At 38.8% G+C, this 12,121-nt stretch overlaps 1 protein-coding gene across 1 annotated transcript in view; it reads left to right on the top strand.

Moving 5' to 3' along the window:
* Positions 1-12,121, top strand: part of LOC139329489 (copine-9-like) — a 183,627-nt gene that overhangs the window by 103,480 nt on the left and 68,026 nt on the right. The gene's annotated exons all lie outside the window — the stretch shown is intronic.

Raw genomic sequence — 12,121 nt, 5'->3', positions numbered from 1 at the left:
CTACTTCAATTCCTTTCTGTGCTTCCCACTTACCATCACTGTGACTCACATCCCCTCTGCCTATTCCCAGATGCAGACCACTTCCCTTCTCCCCTCCCTCCATCCTCTGCTCTCGATAGAAAACATGAAAGTCTTTCATCAGAGAGCTGTGTAATTGAATGAGCTGCTCATGCTGTCAGTCGCCCTGTCATCCCATCAGTGGGTGACAGGAGAGAAAGGGATTGAAGGAGTATTTGGCAGAGGCCAACATTACCGGTTACCCCCTCTCCTCCTCCCTCATCCTCCTTCTCTTCTCTTATTACCTGCCTTATAATGAAAATGAACATCACCCTGGCCATGCAAAAAGTCCCACGAGGAGAGACATTTGAGTGAGGGACAACCTCACACATTGTCAAGAATGGACACACACGTGATTTCTGTACTGATAGTTACCACATACATATTTACACACACACACACACACACACACACACACACACACACACACACACACACACACACACACACACACACACACACACACACACACACACGTAGTTTTGCCTCTCTCCTCTTCCACGCCCATGTCTCCATGACAGAGAGTGAAGTAGCAGAGAATTGGTGTTGCTGGGCAGAATAGGTAGCCTCTTCATCTGACTTATCATCATTCAGCAGAATGCTGGTTTTAAACACAGAGCTTCTCTGTTTCCTGTAAGACCTGTAATTTAATGTATCTATTGTTTCACCATGTGGCAGGAGAAAACTGAAGCAATGTGAAAAACTGTGAGGAAATCGTGATGTTCAAAGAAAAAAGAGAAACCTCACCTCTGCACCTTTCAGTTCCAGCCTGAGGCTGCTGCAGCTGAGTAAACACTGAGGTTCAAGTACACTCATGTTTCAGAGAGATTTAGATGACCTGCACATGCTGAGTGAACCCTCTGAAAGGAAGACATTTTAGTAGTTGTGAGCCATTTAACAATGAAGTCTCAACCTTGACATCCAAATTCAGCATCTCAGGACTCTCTCTGAATGAGTGCCTCAATGGTGAAAACTTAGAACTACTGTACAAATAAAATGGAGAAAAATAAACAGTCCTGGCTCACTTTTTTTAATCCTCTTCATCATCTGTAAGGCCACAACAAGTCTCCCCAACCTTAAGTCCATCTTGGCTGGCTCATTACTTGATGCTCAGAAGTCAAAGTCAAATTGACTCATTCATCTCTCTGAGAAACTTGTGTGGTGTTGGATACATTGTTTGGACGCTCCATTTTCCGGATCTCGGTTTTTGGCCGCAGTAGATATTCTTTTGCACGTCTGACTTCCTTTTGGCTTAGGGATGGTCAGAATGTTTATTTTTTGTAGTTTCTGCATTGCTTGCCAGATCCTAACCTGGAGGGCTGTATTCAATTCAATTCAATTCAATTTTATTTGTATAGCGCCAAATCACAACAGAAGTTGTCTCAGGACACTTTCCATATAGAGCTGGTACAGACCAAGCTCTTTTATCTACAAAGAAACCAACAATTCCCCCATGAGCAAGCACTTGGCGACAGTGGCGAGGAAAAACTTCCTTTTAACAGGCAGAAACCTCGAGCAGAACCAGACTCTGGGTGGGCGGCCATCTGCCTCGACCGGTTGGGTGAGAGAGGAAGAGCAAGAGAGGGAGAGTGAGACAGACAGACAGACAGACAGACAGACAGACAGACAGACAGACAGAAAAGCAGTCAGAGAGAGAGAGACAGAGACAGAGACAGAGAGACAGACATGCAGTCACAGTAACAGTGACAGTGGATGTAATAATAGCAGTAGCAGTTGCAGTGGATGTCAGGCAGGGCCAAGGCAGGAGACGCAGCTGAAATCCACAATCCAGATTCAGCCACTGTCCATGGGAACCTGCAAGACGACAAAGCACAGAGACTCCGGGGAAGGAGCTAAGTTAGTAACACGCCGTGGTAGGACATGAGAGCGTGCGGATGGAGAGGGACAGAAGGACGGAGGAGCTCGGTGTATCTTTGGATGTCCCCCAACAGTCTAATCCTATAGCAGCATAACTAGGGGCTGGTCCAGGACCAGGCTGAGCCAGCCCTAACTATAAGCTTTATCAAAAAGGAAAGTTTTAAGCCTACTCTTAAATGTAGAGACAGTGTCTGCCTCCCGGACAAAGACTGGAAGATGGTTCCACAGGAGAGGAGCTTGATAGCTAAATGCTCTGACTCCTGTTCTGCTTTTTGAGACTTTAGGAACCATAAGTAGACCTGCATTCTGGGAACGCAGTGTTCGAGTAGGGCAATAAGGTACTATGAGCTCTTTAAGATAAGAAGGTGCCTGGCCACTTATGGCTTTGTAAGTAAGGAGGAGAATTTTAAACTCTATTCTAAACTTTACAGGGAGCCAGTGCAAAGTGGCGAGTATTGGAGAAATATGATCTCACTTCCTGGTTTTTGTCAGAACACGTGCTGCAGCGTTCTGGAGCAACTGGAGAATATTCAGCAGCGAATTTGGGCAGCCTGATAGTAAAGAATTGCAATAATCCAGCCTGGAAGTTACGAATGCATGGACTAGTTTTTCTGCATCATTTTGAGACAAAATATGCCTGATTTTTGCGATATTACGTAGGTGAAAAAAGGCAGTCCTTGAAATTTGTTTTACATGGGAGTGAAAGGACATGTCTTGGTCAAAGATAACTCCCAGATTCTTTACAGTGGTGCTGGAGGCCAGCGCAATGCCATCCATAACTGCTATGTCATCAGAAAGTGACCTTCTAAGATGTTTAGGGCCTACTACTATAACTTCAGTTTTGTCCGAGTTTAGCATCAGAAAATTGCAGGTCATCCAGGTCTTTATGTCATGAAGACATGCTTGTAGTCTAGTTAACTGACTGGTTTCTTCCGGTTTCATTGATAAATATAGCTGGGTATCATCTGCATAGCAATGAAAATTTATTGAGTGCTTCCTGATAATCTTACCTAAAGGAAGCATATATAAGGTGAATAGAATTGGTCCAAGCACAGAACCCTGCGGAACTCCATAGCTGACTTTAGTGAGCACAGAGGAGTCGTCATTAACGCGTACAAACTGAGAGCGATCTGACAAGTAGGATTTAAACCAGCTTAGCGCAGTTCCCTTAATGCCAATGAAATGTTCCAGTGTCTGCAATAGGATGCCATGGTCAATGGTGTCAAATGCAGCACTAAGATCCAGTAAGACTAGTACAGAGACAAATCCTTGATCAGATGCAATTAGAAGGTCATTTGTAACTTTAACCAGTGCTGTCTCTGTGCTATGATGCACTCTAAATCCTGACTGGAAATCCTCGAATAAACTATTATTGTTTAGAAAGTCGCACAGCTGATTGGCAACTGCTTTCTCAAGAGTTTTTGAGAGAAAGGGAAGGTTGGATATCGGTCTATAGTTGGCTAAAACCCCTGGATCAAGAGTAGGCTTTTTCAGTAGCGGTTTTATCACAGCTACTTTAAAGGACTGTGGTACGTAGCCTGTTGATAAAGAGAGATTGATCATGTCTAAAACTGAAGAGTCAATTAGAGGTAATACTTCTTTAAACAGCTTAGTCGGGATAGGATCTAAAATACAGGTAGATGATTTTGATGATGAAATTATTGAAATTAGTTGGTGAAGGTCAACAGGAGTAAAACAGTCTAAAACTGCGACAGACTGAGTAACAGTTTCTACGATTTCTGCGTTTGAAGACAAAACAGTACCTGTTAACAGCAGGAGTCGATGAATTCTGTCTCTAATAGTTAGAATTTTATCATTAAAGAAGCTCATGAAGTCATTACTGTTCAGAGCTAAAGGAATACATGGTTCACAAGAATTATGGCTCTCTGTCAGCCTGGCTACAGTGCTGAAGAGAAACCTGGGATTGTTCTTATTTTCCTCTATTAGTGCAGAGTAATAGGCTGCCCTGGCACTGCGGAGGGCTTTCCTGTATATTTTAAGACTGTCTTGCCAGGCGGACCGAAATTCTTCCAATTTGGTAGAACGCCATTTCCTTTCTATTTTCCGTGAAGTTTGCTTTAATTTGCGGGTTTGAGGAGTATACCATGGAGCTAACCTCCTATGTTTAATTTTCTTCTTTTTTAGGGGAGCAACAGAGTCAAGTGTCATACGCAACGATCCTGTAGCACTATCAACCAGGAAGTCAATCTGGGAGGGACTAACGTTAGCATAAGACTCCTCTGTTGTATTGAGACATGGCATTGAATTAAATACTGATGGGATCATATCCTTAAATTTAGCTACAGCACTATCAGACAGGAGTCTGGTATAAGAATTTTTGCCTACTGGCTGGTAGTCTGGTAATATGAATTCGAAAGTTATTAAATGATGGTCTGATAAAAGAGGATTCTGTGAGGAGACTATTAAGTCTTCGATTTCAATGCCATATGTCAGAACAAGGTCGAGGGTGTGGTTAAAACAGTGAGTCGGTTCATGTACATTCTGGCGGAAGCCAACTGAGTCTAATACTGAGATAAACGCAGTGCTAAGGCTGTCATTATCAACGTCGACATGTACATTAAAGTCACCTACAATAATTACTTTATCTGCTTCAAGAACTAAGCTTGATAGAAACTCCGAGAACTCAGCTATAAATTCGGAGTAAGGACCAGGAGAGCGGTATACTACAACAAATAAAAGTGGCTGCACTGTTTTCCATTTCTCATGAGAAAGAGTGAGAACAAGGCTTTCAAATGAGTTGTAGTCGAGTTTAGGTTTAGGGTTGATCAAAACTTGAGTCAAAAATGGCTGCAACTCCACCTCCTCTGCCGCTGCCTCGAGGAATGTGAGTATTAATATGGCTCGGAGGAGTAGCTTCATTTAGGCTCACATACTCTTCAGGACACAGCCAGGTTTCAGTCAGACAAAATAAATCAACATTATGGTCTGATATTAACTCATTTACTAGAACAGCTTTAGAGGACAAAGATCTGATGTTAAGGAGTCCACATTTAATTCTCCTATCTTGTTGTACTATTGCAGAGGTTGTTCTAATTTTAATTAGATTCTTATGTTTAACTCCTCTTCTCTGTACTTTTGGTTTACTTAGTTTACGTGGTCGGGGGGCAGACACAGTCTCTACTGTAGTGCTGTATTTTTGGGGGACTTTCAACTGGAGACCAGTCCTGCTTGGTTGAATTAAGAATTAAAACACCCATTCCAAACATGACAAAGTAACAATATGGAGAAATGATGGGGCTAACTGCACAGTGTTGTAATGATCAAATATTTTGCTTGGCAACAAGTGCCTTTAAAAGTCTATTTAATTGGTAGAGGGAAAATGAGGAGATGGGAAGTTATGCATCATCAAATTCAGATTTGAACTCAGCCTGTCAAATAGATACAGAGCTATAATGTACTAATGAGCTAATGTAATGAGCTATAAAAAATATTTAGAATGAAAAATAAAAAATACAATTCATATACAGTAATGTAGAGTTACAAATGTGTTAATGTAATGCTAGTCATTTTAATGTGATATAAACTAGATAACAATTAACTCTTTCCTGCTGATGACTTTTATACTTTCCTAGATAAAATATATCATCTTTAGTATTCCTTTTTTCACTCCCAATTAAACAACACCCAATTATATTTCTATTTACACTGCAAACTTGTACTTCCATACAAACAACAAAGTATTTCTGTATGTTTTTTTTTTTAATTGATATCAAATTAATAAGTTGTAAATGTACTCCTTTCAGTTTATGCACACAGCAACATATTTTCTTTAGTTGAAATAAAGCTAATAAATAATTTAGTTTGTCTTATTCACTCTCATTGTCTCAACAGACAGAGAAGATATAGTTCTAACATTCAGTAACATTTTATTCAAACCAGTCAAAGTGTAACTTTTAAATGGTCACAGAAAGAGGCTCGTCTGGCTCCTAACAACAGGGGCATGAATATTAATGTGAGATGAGAGGTCAGAGTGTTTTGCCCTTGGGGATGAGGTTTTTCCTTGACCCAAGGCTGGTTTCTCAGTGTGTCCATTTGTGAAGTGTGAAAGCTGCTGTTGAACTTGCGTTTCTTCCAGCACAGTTCACTCTGTTCATTTTCAGGGTGCTTTGAGGCTTCAGTAGAGCACACTACTCGACACAGTGGAAGTTCAATAATATAACTAGTTGAACAATAATGTCATTCAATGTGTACTTCACACATTATAAGTATAGGCTTTGCATTCTAAAACACACTACACCAGGAACCTACTGAGTGAAAATGCATGTTCTGAGAGTGCAGCACATGTCTGGTGAAGCCTATATTCCTCTTCAACTTCTTAAATATGTAATGTTCTTTGTTTTGCATGGCAGTGAAGACTTCATGATGTTATGAAGGTGCTACACAGTGTTATCACAATGAATTTCCCAAACAATGAATAGTTGGGAGGGATGACCAGACCCTGCAGTAATGACTTGCCCATCAAAACTAAAGAAACTAAACTGGGTCTAGGCTGAAGGCTGAAGTCTGTGGCCCAAATCTTTGTTTGCAGTAAAGGGTTGCGTGGAATTAGAGTATATATATATTTGTAGAATCCAAACCTGAAGATTTGGATTTAAAGTCAATGCCCAGTGTCACTGCAGGAAGTAAGAGTTGTGACCACAATTAATCATGTTGAATTGTCAGAAGGCACAGCCTCATGTCTCACTAATAAAATAATAATAAAAAAAATCACACAGTAATTATGACAGTGTTCCAATCTGTTTGTTGCATAGATTGATTATTTCATTGGCAAGTTTAATAAAAACTAAATCAACAAATAAAATGATATCATACCAAGATGTCTAATGTATAGTCTCCAAAGTATTCACCTGACTTTTTAACACCAGCAGGAGGGATTCATGCAACCTTCATAGTTTGCAGTAGGCCTGCGTCATTAGAATAATGCTGTCCAGTAGGTATGTATTCTGTATATTATACCAGCTCAATATGTGCTACTCACACACTGAAACCTGATCTCTCAGGAATTCTCTGGAATCAAGCTATTATTATTATTATTATTATTATTATTATTATTATTATTATTATTATTATTATTATTATCTCACTACTGTCACTATGCTTCTAAACATTTTGGAGGTTGCACAGGTTTTGGAGGTTAAACAGCTGTACAACAAATATTCACTTATATGTTGATGATACCATTGTTGGCTGCCTACATTATTAAACTTAAGTATTTTCAACAATGCTATTTCACATAAAATGCAGCTTTGAAGGCTATCAAAATAAAATTCAAATAGTAAATCAATAAAAAACAAATTATTCACCTTACCATTACTCGTAAAGCTGAGCAAAATCAACAGACATATCAATGACTGTGCTTCCTTTAGGACAGACCCAGTTGAACTTCAGGAATTTTCTTAGGGACTGTGAAATTTTATCTGCAATTGCGACCAAGTAGCCAAGTTCTAGTTTTGGTTTTTGGGCTAGAATTCCTGCCCCTTAGTACCCACCAATGTCCTTGCATCCTAATATTTAGCAATAAGTGTGCTCAGAATGACTTTCTTAGGGGACATTTTCACAGTGCCTAATATACATCTGGTGCTAAAGTTGAGTGTCAATGCAGGAAGTAGTGTGTTGAGGTAAGCTGTAAAGGTGTAGAGGGTCATGGGTGGTTGTGTTCAACAGTTCATGTTTTTTGACCACAAATACCTCAAATTATACCATGCATAGTTGACATGCAAAGAGAAAGAGGAAGAAACAAATGTAAAACATTGGGATAAAAAGTTAAAGAACATGTTTTAACCAAATGTAACTCAGTGCCAATACCTGAATCAATGGAATCTCTATAATTGTTATTGACATTTAATCAGCAGTCATTTAGCTGATTTCCCATTACAGATAGCCATTGCCATTGATAGAATCATGTTGTTAGCATGGCTTAAAAAAATCAATTCTTACTTTGCAGGCAGGCAGTTTTCTCGTGTGTTTTCAGACTTGCATCTCCTGTCAAACAACCAAATATTACACAAGAGTGTATTATTTCTTTGTTGATTTTGAAACATGGGGTGCACACTGCCTTTTGAGAAAGCTGTAGTGATAGTGCAGGCAACACTGTCAATCGTAGAGTTAATGTGCAGAAGCTAATGGCATTAGCTAATGCCTGTAGCTAACTGAAGCTGAAAACAAACTTACTACCCATTCCAAGTCTGGTGCAGTTTATTCTCTGGTGTGAAACAGGCTCTGCAGCAAGAACGATTTCCCCTCTCTTTTCCCTGCTTGAAAATGTTGAAAATGGTTCCCAAACATTTTCTGAAACCATCTTGTCCAAAGGTGTGACCCCTCTGTTTAGCAGAGATGAGAGTAGCCGACAAAAATGCTATACTTATGCCCTGGGTCTTGGAATCATTAACAAAACCATGAATAAAATGTTCCTTCTTTATACTGTCTTGAGATTCCTCTGAAAATCTGGAATCCCTGAATATCACCAAATGCTGGGTTTCCTCCTCTGTGAGACTTTGCCGGGCCTTTACTGCAGCCATCATCAGTTGTTTATTCAAGGGTCTTTCTGCCTCTTTTGTCATCAGCAAGTGAAATGCACTCAGCCATTGCAGAACATTCCATCTCTTGTGCCTTGGCCTACTCCCAGGTTGCTTTCACACACGCTTCACACTTTCACTGTGAAGCGCCATCCAGTCAACTCTGCTGAATTTGGCTGAATCTGAGCAGACAGTATATCCCTAAAAACTTCAGATTTCATCCCAGCTGCTTCTGTCCTCTGTCAAATCATCAATACACACTAGTGACCCCGTAGCAGTGGAAGCCATGCATGGCCATGCCATCACACTGCACAGTGTGTTTTATAGATGCTGTGGTATTCTTCTGAGCCTTTCCAAGTCCTTTCCATACTGCTGTTGATCTTAGTTTAATCTGTCCAAAGAACAGTTTTCCAATTTTGAGGCAACAAACATGGCTCCAACAGTAGTCTGCAGCTTGACAGATGATTGTTGCTTAGCATTTTCTCTAAAAATCCCTGGTTTAGTCATCACAAACATGGCTGGAATGCATTCATATCATCATCCATGATCCATGATGCCACTGATAATACTGGTCTGTCTTGATGACGATGATGATGATTATGAAGAACACTGTGGGCTGTCTGTAACATATGGAGAAAGCTTTACCCTGCCTTTTCATGTCAATTTGACCTCATTCTGCTTGTTACAGTGTAGTATTGTATGGTGCTCTTGGACATTAATATTTATTGTGATGCCGCTCTCTTGGCCTGGTTCGCCTTGAAAAAAAGACTTCAGATCTCAGTGAGAATAACCTGGTTAAAATAAAGGTTAAAAAGATTCATCTCCATACTCTCATTATGTCTTTGATTAGCATATTATTATGAATAGTCAAGAGTAAGTTCTTAAATGTAATCATTAATGATTATTTCAGTGTAGAACAAGTGTCAGAAAAAATGTAGACAGTGAAATCTCCAAGAAAGAACAGAGTGAAGAGCTGGACTGTGTTAATGATGTCAAAGCCAAAATCTAAGTTATCATTTTAAATTTCAGATTTCAGAAAAGAAGTAAACCATCCAGCTGTGCTTCATTCAATTAGGTGAAACTCTAAAGTCACTCAGCAAGTGGTTGAGATATTTTATTGATAGCACTGAAGACCTATTTAATCTTTTCTCATGAATACTAGATGACCATTGTTAATGATCTGCTGCCTGATGAACTTAAAGCAGTTCTGGGCAAGATGCTCCCATTTGTCTGATTTTTAAATCTGTTGCTTTGGATATGGTAGCCTGCATGCCAAAGGCCTTTCAAAATTTATAGTTCATTACATTCTGTGTGTAATTGGTAATACATCTTTAAACAAGATTTAATTTTATTTGTATTTATTTATTTATTTATTTATTTATTTATTTATTTATTTATTTATTTATTTATTTTTACCTGACCTTGGATAGAGAGGCTTAAAGAAATAAAGATTTATTTGAACTGACCATCGGCTATGACAACAGCAGAATGATGCTAACCACCTTTTTTCTCCAAGTGATGAAATAGAAAGAATATTTGCAGGACACATAAACCTGTTGAAATTCAAACATGTTTTGTGCTTGAAGATCTAGTTATTACTAAAGTGACTAAAGTGAAGTGAAAACGCCAATAAAAACAAATGGAATAGTCAAAGTTGTCATATTGACATCTAAAGTGTGTTCATTCAACATGCAAGAAAACATTCCACCAGAAAAAATGTTGGCATTGTTAATGTTACTGCTTAATGCTGCACTAATTACAACTTACTACAGACATAGCATTGTCTAATACAACTTAGCTAGATGCTTGACTGCTGTGAAATTATCTCAACATGATGAAACTATTCATAAAGTCAGCCTAACATTTGATTTGCAGGCATAGGCTATATTAACTGGTATTGAATTAATGAACTGGATAGTTTTAACTACAGGATGATAAATGCACATTGATTTGACTGACTTGCTTTAATGTGACATGTAAAAACACCCACAAGGTTACTCTCCTCCATGCATCCATGTTCTTTTGCAGTTACGTGTAGTTTTACCTACTGGAAGGCAAGCTAGCCACGGTCAGAGAAAACAATAGTCAGTGGCTTCAGTACAATACAATACCTAATATTCACCACGATCAAATGAAACTGAAAAAAAATCTAAAATCTAATGCTGCAAGAAGTGGAGATGATGGTTATGAACTGTAACTGTCCAGCATAGAGCAGAGTAGGAGAGAAAACAACTCTCCATGCGCCCAGAGGCATGAGGGAGAGCACACACGCTTACTGTAAAGCACCATACATAACAATCACTCAAAACACTCAGTACGGAGTGAGTCATAGAAAACTGAGAGACATCAGGTAGGAACAGTGAAAAAGTTGGGGGACTTAATAGATCATTAGAATCTGAAGAATTATGATCATAATAAATCAGGTATCTTAAGATATGAGTGGAAAGTATTGTTCTTACTACTACATTTAGAACATTTCTTTTCTCAAGTGTAGCATGACCATGTTAGGTCAGATGTTACTTCAGTGCAATTGCAAATGAACATTTAATATCCAGGAATTGACATCATTAACACTGATTGTCCAGCCATATACCAGGTTTTGAATTAGTCTCGTTTGGAGAAAACTAAGTGCAGCCTAAATGTCAGCCATAATTCCTCTTTGCATACTCAGAAGGTGAATATGCACAACTACAGTCAAAGTTGAACCAAGAAATTAGTAAGTAATAGGTGATGGATGTTTATGATAGACAGCTCAGGCAATAATTTCACCATTCGCCTCCATTTTCTCTTTCAAATAAATTTGACAAACCAGGAGATTTGTTTTCCTGCCTCACCTCCTGTGTTTTTTTGCAGAATTGTCAAATGTTGACATTTTTGTCTGACAATTGCAGGGCATTTGCAGGTCTTGAAGTGTCTTAGAAAGCATGGAATTGAGTTCCTTCAAAGACGACCTAATAATGTTTTTAAAAGTCTTTAATTCAATGTATTTTCTTGCCTGTATTTTCTTACTGTAGACAGAAATGGTATTTGCAAAAATGTTTTTGTAGCTAATTGTGGGCTGTTGGGAGATATTCTACTGTACAATTACAAACTAGTGGGATTGTTTCAACAGTGAATTGTAGAGTTTCAGGCAGAATCAGACATATAAGAAGCTCTGTCAGTGATCATTCACACACACAGCATCGATTTTATGTCTTCTCCTGTTCCACAAGGAAAAAAATATTACTGTGCAGTATTAATAAACAGATACATACCTGTTGGTAATAGCAAAATTATGTTATTGTGTATTATTACATTCATTCAAGTACACCTCTGTGTTATTATGTCCTTTAATGCACTGATCAGGAGTAGTGCTGCTAGTTGTATTCTGCACAATGACAAAGGCTTTCTATTCTATTTTACTCTTCTCTACTCTATTCTCCTTCTAGTCACTACTTAAGAGCAAATCAAATAACCATAGCTTTTATGGATATTGAGGTGTCGTCAGGCTGGGCCTGTAGAGATAATGAAGAATTTTCATAAATGTTAGGGCTATGCAAAACATTCCATATAACAAAGAGAAAACATTGCGTTGTAAAGCCAGATGCAGTATTTTCTTTGAAAACTAAGAAAAATCAATGTAGCCTATCCACTACAACACACACCTCATC

The sequence above is a fragment of the Chaetodon trifascialis genome, chromosome 3, assembly GCF_039877785.1.
Source record: "Chaetodon trifascialis isolate fChaTrf1 chromosome 3, fChaTrf1.hap1, whole genome shotgun sequence".
Taxonomy (NCBI): Eukaryota; Metazoa; Chordata; class Actinopteri; order Chaetodontiformes; family Chaetodontidae; genus Chaetodon; species Chaetodon trifascialis.
This window is presented reverse-complemented; position numbering and strand designations above follow the sequence as displayed.